The sequence below is a fragment of the Leucoraja erinacea genome, chromosome 7 (genome assembly GCF_028641065.1).
Source record: "Leucoraja erinacea ecotype New England chromosome 7, Leri_hhj_1, whole genome shotgun sequence".
Classification (NCBI taxonomy): domain Eukaryota; kingdom Metazoa; phylum Chordata; class Chondrichthyes; order Rajiformes; family Rajidae; genus Leucoraja; species Leucoraja erinaceus.
In genome coordinates this window covers 2300006-2307238 of record NC_073383.1, presented here as the reverse complement: position 1 = coordinate 2307238, position 7233 = coordinate 2300006, and positions in this window count along the sequence as shown.

The following is a 7233-nucleotide window of genomic DNA, read 5'->3' as shown; positions in this document are numbered from 1 at the left end:
TTATCTGCCTTCAGTCCCAACAGTTTACCTAACACCATTTCCTGTGACTAATGTGGATTCCCTTCAGTTCCTCCGTCCCACTAGATCCTTGGTCCCCTAGTATTTCTGGGAGATTGTTTGTGTCTTCCTTAATGAAGTACTTGTTTAACTGGTCTGCCATTTCCTTGTTTCCCCCATTATAAATTCACCAGTTTCTGACCTACATTTATCTTCACTAATCTTTTCTTCTTCACATATCTAAAGAAGCTTTTACGGTCAGATTTTATATTCCCTGCAAGCTTTCTTTCGTGCTCTATTATTCCCCTCTTAATTAACCTCTTTGTCCTCCTTTGTTGAATTCCTAAATTTCTCCCTCCGTTTTGCGGCTTCCTCTGGCCGATTTATATGCCTCTTCCTTGTATTTAACACTGTCCCTAATTTTCCTTGTTAGCCACAGTTGAGCCGCTTTCCCTGTTTTATTTTTACGGCAGACCGGGATGTAATTCATCCATGCGATCTTTAAAACTTTGCCATTGCTTATCCACCGTCATCCCTTTAAGTAGCATCTGTCAGTCTATCCCAGCCAATTCCCGTTTTATACCATCAAAGTTACCTTTCTTTAAATTCAAGACCTGTGTCTCTGAATTAACTGTCACTCTCCATCTTAATGCAGAATTCTACCATATTATGGTCGCTGTTGCCCAAGGGGCTTCGCACAACAAGATCACTAACTAATTATTCCTCATTGCACGATACCCAATCCAGGATGGCCTGCCCTCTAGGTGATTCCTCTACATATTGGCTTAGAAAACAAATCACATTTTCTGAGAACGTATACACTCCAGGAAATCCTCCTCCTCAGTGTTGTTACCAATTTGGTTAGCCCAATCTATATGCAGACCTCACCTCACTACTGCTGTTTGGTGATCTGTACACAACTCAAACAAGCGTTTTCTGCCCTTGGCTAATTCGCAGTTCTACCCATACCGATTCTACAGCATTCAAGCTAAAGTCTCTCCTTGCTCCTTGCATTAATCTCCTCTTTAACCAGCAATGCCAATCCACGTCCTCTTCCTTCCTGTCTATCCTTCCTGAATATTGAATACCACTGCATATTGGACTCTCAGCCTTGGTCACCCTGGAGCCATATCGCCGCAATCCCAAATATATTATATCCCTTAACAACTAACTGCACATTCAATTCACCTTATTACGAATGCTCCTCGCATTAAGGCACAAACCTTTCAGGTTTGTTTTTCTTTTCTCCCTTCTACCTTTTACTTCTGTCCTCATTTTACGGCCCTCGGCCTCCTTGCATAGCTTCCCATCCCCCTTCCATATTAGTTTAAGCGTGCCCTTTCCTGCACTCTCTTTCCCGTTAACTGCACGCATACGCTTTCACGTTGTTGACCCCCCCCCCCCCCACTTTTTAGTTTAAACCCACCCGTGTAACACTAGCAAACATGCCTGCCAGAATGTTGGTCCCCCTCCAGTTAACTCCAGTTAATAGGTGATGGATCTCCTGTGAATGCAGGGGAAGGGTTGAGTTAGCCAAGGAGTTGCAGAGCGGAGGAAAGCGGAATGGGGTAGCGATGGAAAGATGTGCCTAGTGGTGGGATCCCGTTGGAGGTGGCGGAAATGTTGGAGAATTATGTGCTGTATTTGACAGCTTATGGGCTGAAAGGTGAGGACTACTGACTCCCACAGCTCTCTGGACCACACTTCCTGCCACCCTGCAAAGATTCTATCCCCTATTCCCCTCCATCTATGCCGCATCTGCACCCGAGATAAGGTGTTCCATACCAGGACATCTTTGATGTCCTCATCTTTTAGGGAAATGAAGGTATGTTGGCCTTCATAACAAGAGGGGTTGAGTATAGGAGCAAAGAGGTCCAGTTGTACAGGGCCCTAGTGAGACCACACCTGGAGTATTGTGTGCAGTTTTGGTCTCCGAGTTTGAGGAAGGACATTCTTGCTATTGAGGGAGCATTTGGTTATTATTTTTCAAAACCAACCCGCACAGCTGCTAATACAGATATCCTGTTACTTTTTGACCTCATACTTCCTTTTTATTTTTTTACACCTACCATTTGTTCTTTTACAGTGGGAAAGGTCTTTGATTATGTTGAATGTTATTCCAAGTGTAGAAGTGTAGATTGAATCAAAGGTGGGGAGTTTGATCTGTGTGATGGACTAGGCTACATCGACAGCTCTCTGCAATTTCTTGTGGTCTTGGGCAGAGCTGGTCTTAAAATAAGCTGCCATGCAACCTGACAGTATGCTTTCTACGGTGCATCTGCAGAAGTTTGTAAGAGTCAATAGAGACATACCAAATTTCCACAGTCACCTGAGGGAGTCGAGGTGTTGGTGTGCTTTCTTGGCTGTTGCTTCAAAGTGTTTGGTCCATGATAGATTGTTGGTAATATTTACGCCAAGGAAATTGACATTCTGAGCCATTTTCACTTTGGCACCATTGATGCTGATTGGGGCATATATTCCACTGCATTTCCTGAAGCCAATAACTAGCTTCTTAGTCTTGCTGTAACTGAGGAAAAGGTTGTTGTTGTGGCACCATGTTACTAAGTTCTCCTTCCTGTACTCCTTCCTGTTTTGTCATTTTTCATGATCTGGCTCACAGAGATTAGCAGGCAATTACTTTTAAAAAGAGGTCCAAAAAATGGTGGTGGAGAAGGCATTTAACAGGCTTTCCCTCATCAGTCAGTGCACATAATACAAGAGTTTTGAAGTCATGTTACAGCCATACAAAACATTAGTGAGAACTCACTTGGAGTGCAGTTCTCATTGTTTGATATGAAAGGATGTCATTAAAGTGAAAAGTCTACCATTGGGGTTATCCATTACTCAATGGACCATAAAATGCAGATGCTGTGTTGTCCCATCAAATAGAAAGTCACTCTAAAAAGCCAATGGGGTAAATGAACTGAATGGCAACAACAGCAAAGAACAGCTTAACCATTGTGACTGGAGTACAGTGATTCTTTAAGTGCAATTATGGATCTCACTTCACCATTTGCATAAAGTACAGATCTCTGATTTCCTTCTCCAAGATGTCTCAGATGAGCATTAACTCTGAATGCATATAAATATACCATTGTTTCCAAAGCAAAGAACTGACAAGAAAACGTAGATGCTATCAGTTATCTTCCAGCGCCAGAGGTGACTGCTGATAAAGAGTTTGGGGCAAGTGTCGATGATGGATCATTTGGACAATGTGGCTGTGGGAAGATTGTAATCAGACTGTAGAGAATCAAAAATCCTATGCTGTTTAGGTAAAGGTTAGATGCTCTTCTATGAAGAGAAGACCTTCAGCATATTTGAATAATTTTGTTAATTAATATTGAATTAGATTGGAGGATGATGGGAAGGATAATGTACCATATATAATTTATGTGGTGTATAGAATTGAATGCATTCACACTAGGTCCCCATTCACAAGGGATAAGGGATTGGAACTCCCATAGATAACAAAAAAAATGCAGATATTACTACAGGCTCACCACCAATTTTCCGGCATCCTTGGTTCCAGAGCTTTTACGGATTATCCGTTTTGCCAAACCAACGGAGGTCTAGGCCTTTGAGAGAAGCCCAACAGCACCTAAACAGCCCACCTAGGCAACCGAGATATTGGCCCACAAAGTCAGGCTCGGAAGTCGGCTGCTGGATCAGATCTGTTGGCTCTGGAAGAGCCGGAGTTCCAGAGCCCTGGCTGCAGGGGGCAAATTCAGCCTGCCAATCAGCGTGGAATTCCCAATACCGTCTAGATTGGCAGCTTCACCTGGTCTAGGCACCACATTTATGGTGGCATTTCCAGGAGGAATTTCAAATGTGTTCTTGTAATTTTGGTTGGATCAAAGGAGGTGCCGGATAACCAGTCGCTGGAAAACCGGTGGTAGACCTGTAGCAGATATAATCAAAGGCTGCCAGCAATGATGCTATGTCTACAATGGGAAGTGCTGACTCTCATTTGAGATATAACAACTATATAAATGCTACATCCCCAGTGTTTATGTTCCCAAGCCCAGCTTCGGCAACATGCCTGGTCCACACTTTGGACCCTTGCTCCAGATGCAAAGGTTGCCCATATTTTAACCCCAGTATTCCTAACTCTGGCTCAGGTGCAAAATGACCATTGACGTTTTACCACTTGTCAGCACAAGAAATTAAAAGGCAAATAATGTTCACCAGACACCAAAGGGAAGGAGGGTGCTGTGGCACAGCTAGTAGAGCTGTTGCCTTGCAGCGCTGGAGACTCAGGTTTGGTCCTGACCTCGGGTGTTGTCTTTATGGGGTTTACATGTTCCCCCTATGACTACGTGGGTTTCCTCTGGGTGCTCTGGTTTCCTCCCACATCCCAAAGATGCCTCTGTAAATTTCCCCTTGTGTGTAGCCTCTTGACATAAAAGTGGGATGACATAGAACCAGTACGAACGTATGATCAATGCTCAGTGCGGATTCAGTGGGCTGAAAGATACACAAAATGCTGGAGTAACTGAGCGGATCAGGCAACATCTCTGGAGAGAAGGAATGGGTGACGTTTCAGGTTGAGACCCTAGGCTGAAAGGCATGTTTCCATACTGTATCTCTAAACTACTACTAAATCACACCATATTTACCTTCACACTTGGTACTACATGGTCCTATACCACAAGTATGTCAATCTGTGAATAGTAAGATGGTGTTCACTTTGAAAATCAATGTCATGTCAATTGATGCAAAAATACAATCTCAACGTGATTTTGGGATGTTTTTATTTTTCGAGAGGTTGATTCTGCAGCCTGTAATCAACATAGAGGTGGAATTCTTGGTGTACAGGAAGGAACTGCAGATGCTGGTTTAAATCGAAGATAGACACAAAAAACTGGAGTAACTCAGTGGGACAGGAAGCATCTCTGGAGAGAAGGAATGGGTGATGTTTCTGGTCTCGTTTTGGGAATCCAGCTTTTTGTGTCTAGCTTGGAATTCCTGGTAGTTTAAGATAAAATTAATTTAAAAAAACGTATTTGTGAAATGTGCGAATTGGTTATTTCTATGCCACAATTATGAAGACAGACTTCTGAAGTCAGGACTTGCTTTATTGAAGTGGAATTGAGGAAATAAAAATTTCAAGATCATGATTCGCATTATTAAAACCTTTGAATTGAACAGAATGAATGTTTTATGTGTCATTCCTGTCACTGTATGTCATGTTGTAACTTGTGAGCGGAGCACCAAGGTAAGTTCCTTGTATGTGAATAGGGTGGTTGCAGGAAAGGTCACTGGGTGATAGGGCTCGACGCACGGAGCCGCTAAATCCAACTGGAAGACATCCGTCACTTCCGGTATATGTTATTAATGCTAGAAACGCGTACTTTCCTACCTATTAAAAACCGCCAAAATGTTGAATTTTTGCGCTGAAAAAAATGGTAGGAGTCAGGGTTAGTGTGAGAGACATGTACCCAACTTCAGAATTCCAAACGTGAAGCGAAATGAAGGTATAGAGAAGCGAGAACTGAAGGGACTACAGCAGCTAAAGTGCTTGGTAAACATTGAAAATATTGGGAATTATCGCGTTTGCTCACTGCATTTCATCAAGTAAGGCATTATTTGTGTTTTTTCTTGATTCCTTTGGCATCTAAAAATTCTCAGAAGTGATAAATCTGGCTGTAAATTTTTCCTCAGATGCGTTTTCATTTTGAATATAAAAACCCACGAGAACCATGGACGATTTAAAAAAATTACAGCCAGATTTATCACTTCTGAAACTTTTTAGATGCCAAAGGAATCAAGAAAAAACACAAATAATGCCTTAGTTGATGAAATGCGGTGAGCAAACGGCCAATATTCGCCAAGCACTCTGGCTGTTGTTGTCCCTTCAGCTCTTGTTTCTATCTACCATCATTTCTCCTTACTTTTGGAATTCTGAAGTAGGCTAAATGTCTCACACGCTTACCCCGATTTCCATAATTATTTCCAGCGCAAAAATTGACAATTTCAGCGGGTTTTAACGGGCCCGCTACGCTGGAAACAATGGTAAGTGCCTACCTGCAGTACATCGCGTGTAATCCATTTGGAGTAGCTTAGCAACAGTACGGGTCATGGGTCGTGACCCGACTGCCGTGAAACCTCCCTATACTTGGCCAATAAACGTATAGGGTGATTTCACTAAAGGTCACTGGAGCGTAGATCCGCACCCACGTGACCAAAATTCTCAAGTGGAGGACACTCGAGGATTCGGTACATGTTAGTGGATGGGAAAAAACGCATTTTCCCACCCGTTAAAAACATAGAAAACGGCGAGGTTGTGAGCTGCAATTTACTGTGCCAGTCGGGGTGACCGTGAGGCACAGCTACCTAGATTTACAGGGGAAAAAAAAGATAGCAAGTAAGGTAAATTCAAGAGGGAACTGAAGGTGCCAAACCGGCGGAAATGAACAGCCGACATTTGCCGTGGATATTTACAGGTCCAAAATATCGGGAATTATCGCGTTTGCTCGCTGAATTTCATCAAAAGTAAGGCATTATTAACTTACTTTTGATAAATTCAGCGAGCAAACGCGATAATTCCCGATATTTTGGACCTGTAAATATCCACGGCAAATGTCGGCTGTTCATTTCCGCCGCTTTGGCACCTTCAGTTCCCTCTTGAATTTACCTTACTTGCTATCTTTTTTTTCCCCTGTAAATCTAGGTAGCTGTGCCTCACGGTCACCCCGACTGGCACAGTAAATTGCAGCTCACAACCTCGCCGTTTTCTATGTTTTTAACGGGTGGGAAAATGCGTTTTTTCCCATCCACTAACATGTACCGAACCCTCGAGTGTCCTCCACTTGAGAATTTTGGTCACGTGGGTGCGGATCTACGCTCCAGTGACCTTTAGTGAAATCACCCTATTCATGCATTCATTCATTCATACATTCATTCATTCATTCATTCATTCATTCATTCAATTAATTTTGATATTCGCAACGAAAGGTGAGGAAATAAAAATATTAATTCAGATTGGATGTTCTCTTCCATAGTACTTTAAGCGGGTTCAGGCCTCTTGAAATACGGAGGAATGAGGTTAATTTGAACGGCCCTGCTTCGCACTAATCATGATTGATAATCATCGCAAAGGAGGAGTGATAATGTGGGTATCAGGACCATGGCCAGCGCTTTAGGACCCCTTTCCTAGCGATTTTGCAGAGGAGCGACCGAATCGACGAGCTGCATCTGCCTTGCAGATAAAGTCTGGAACTGCAGCGGCGCAGACAT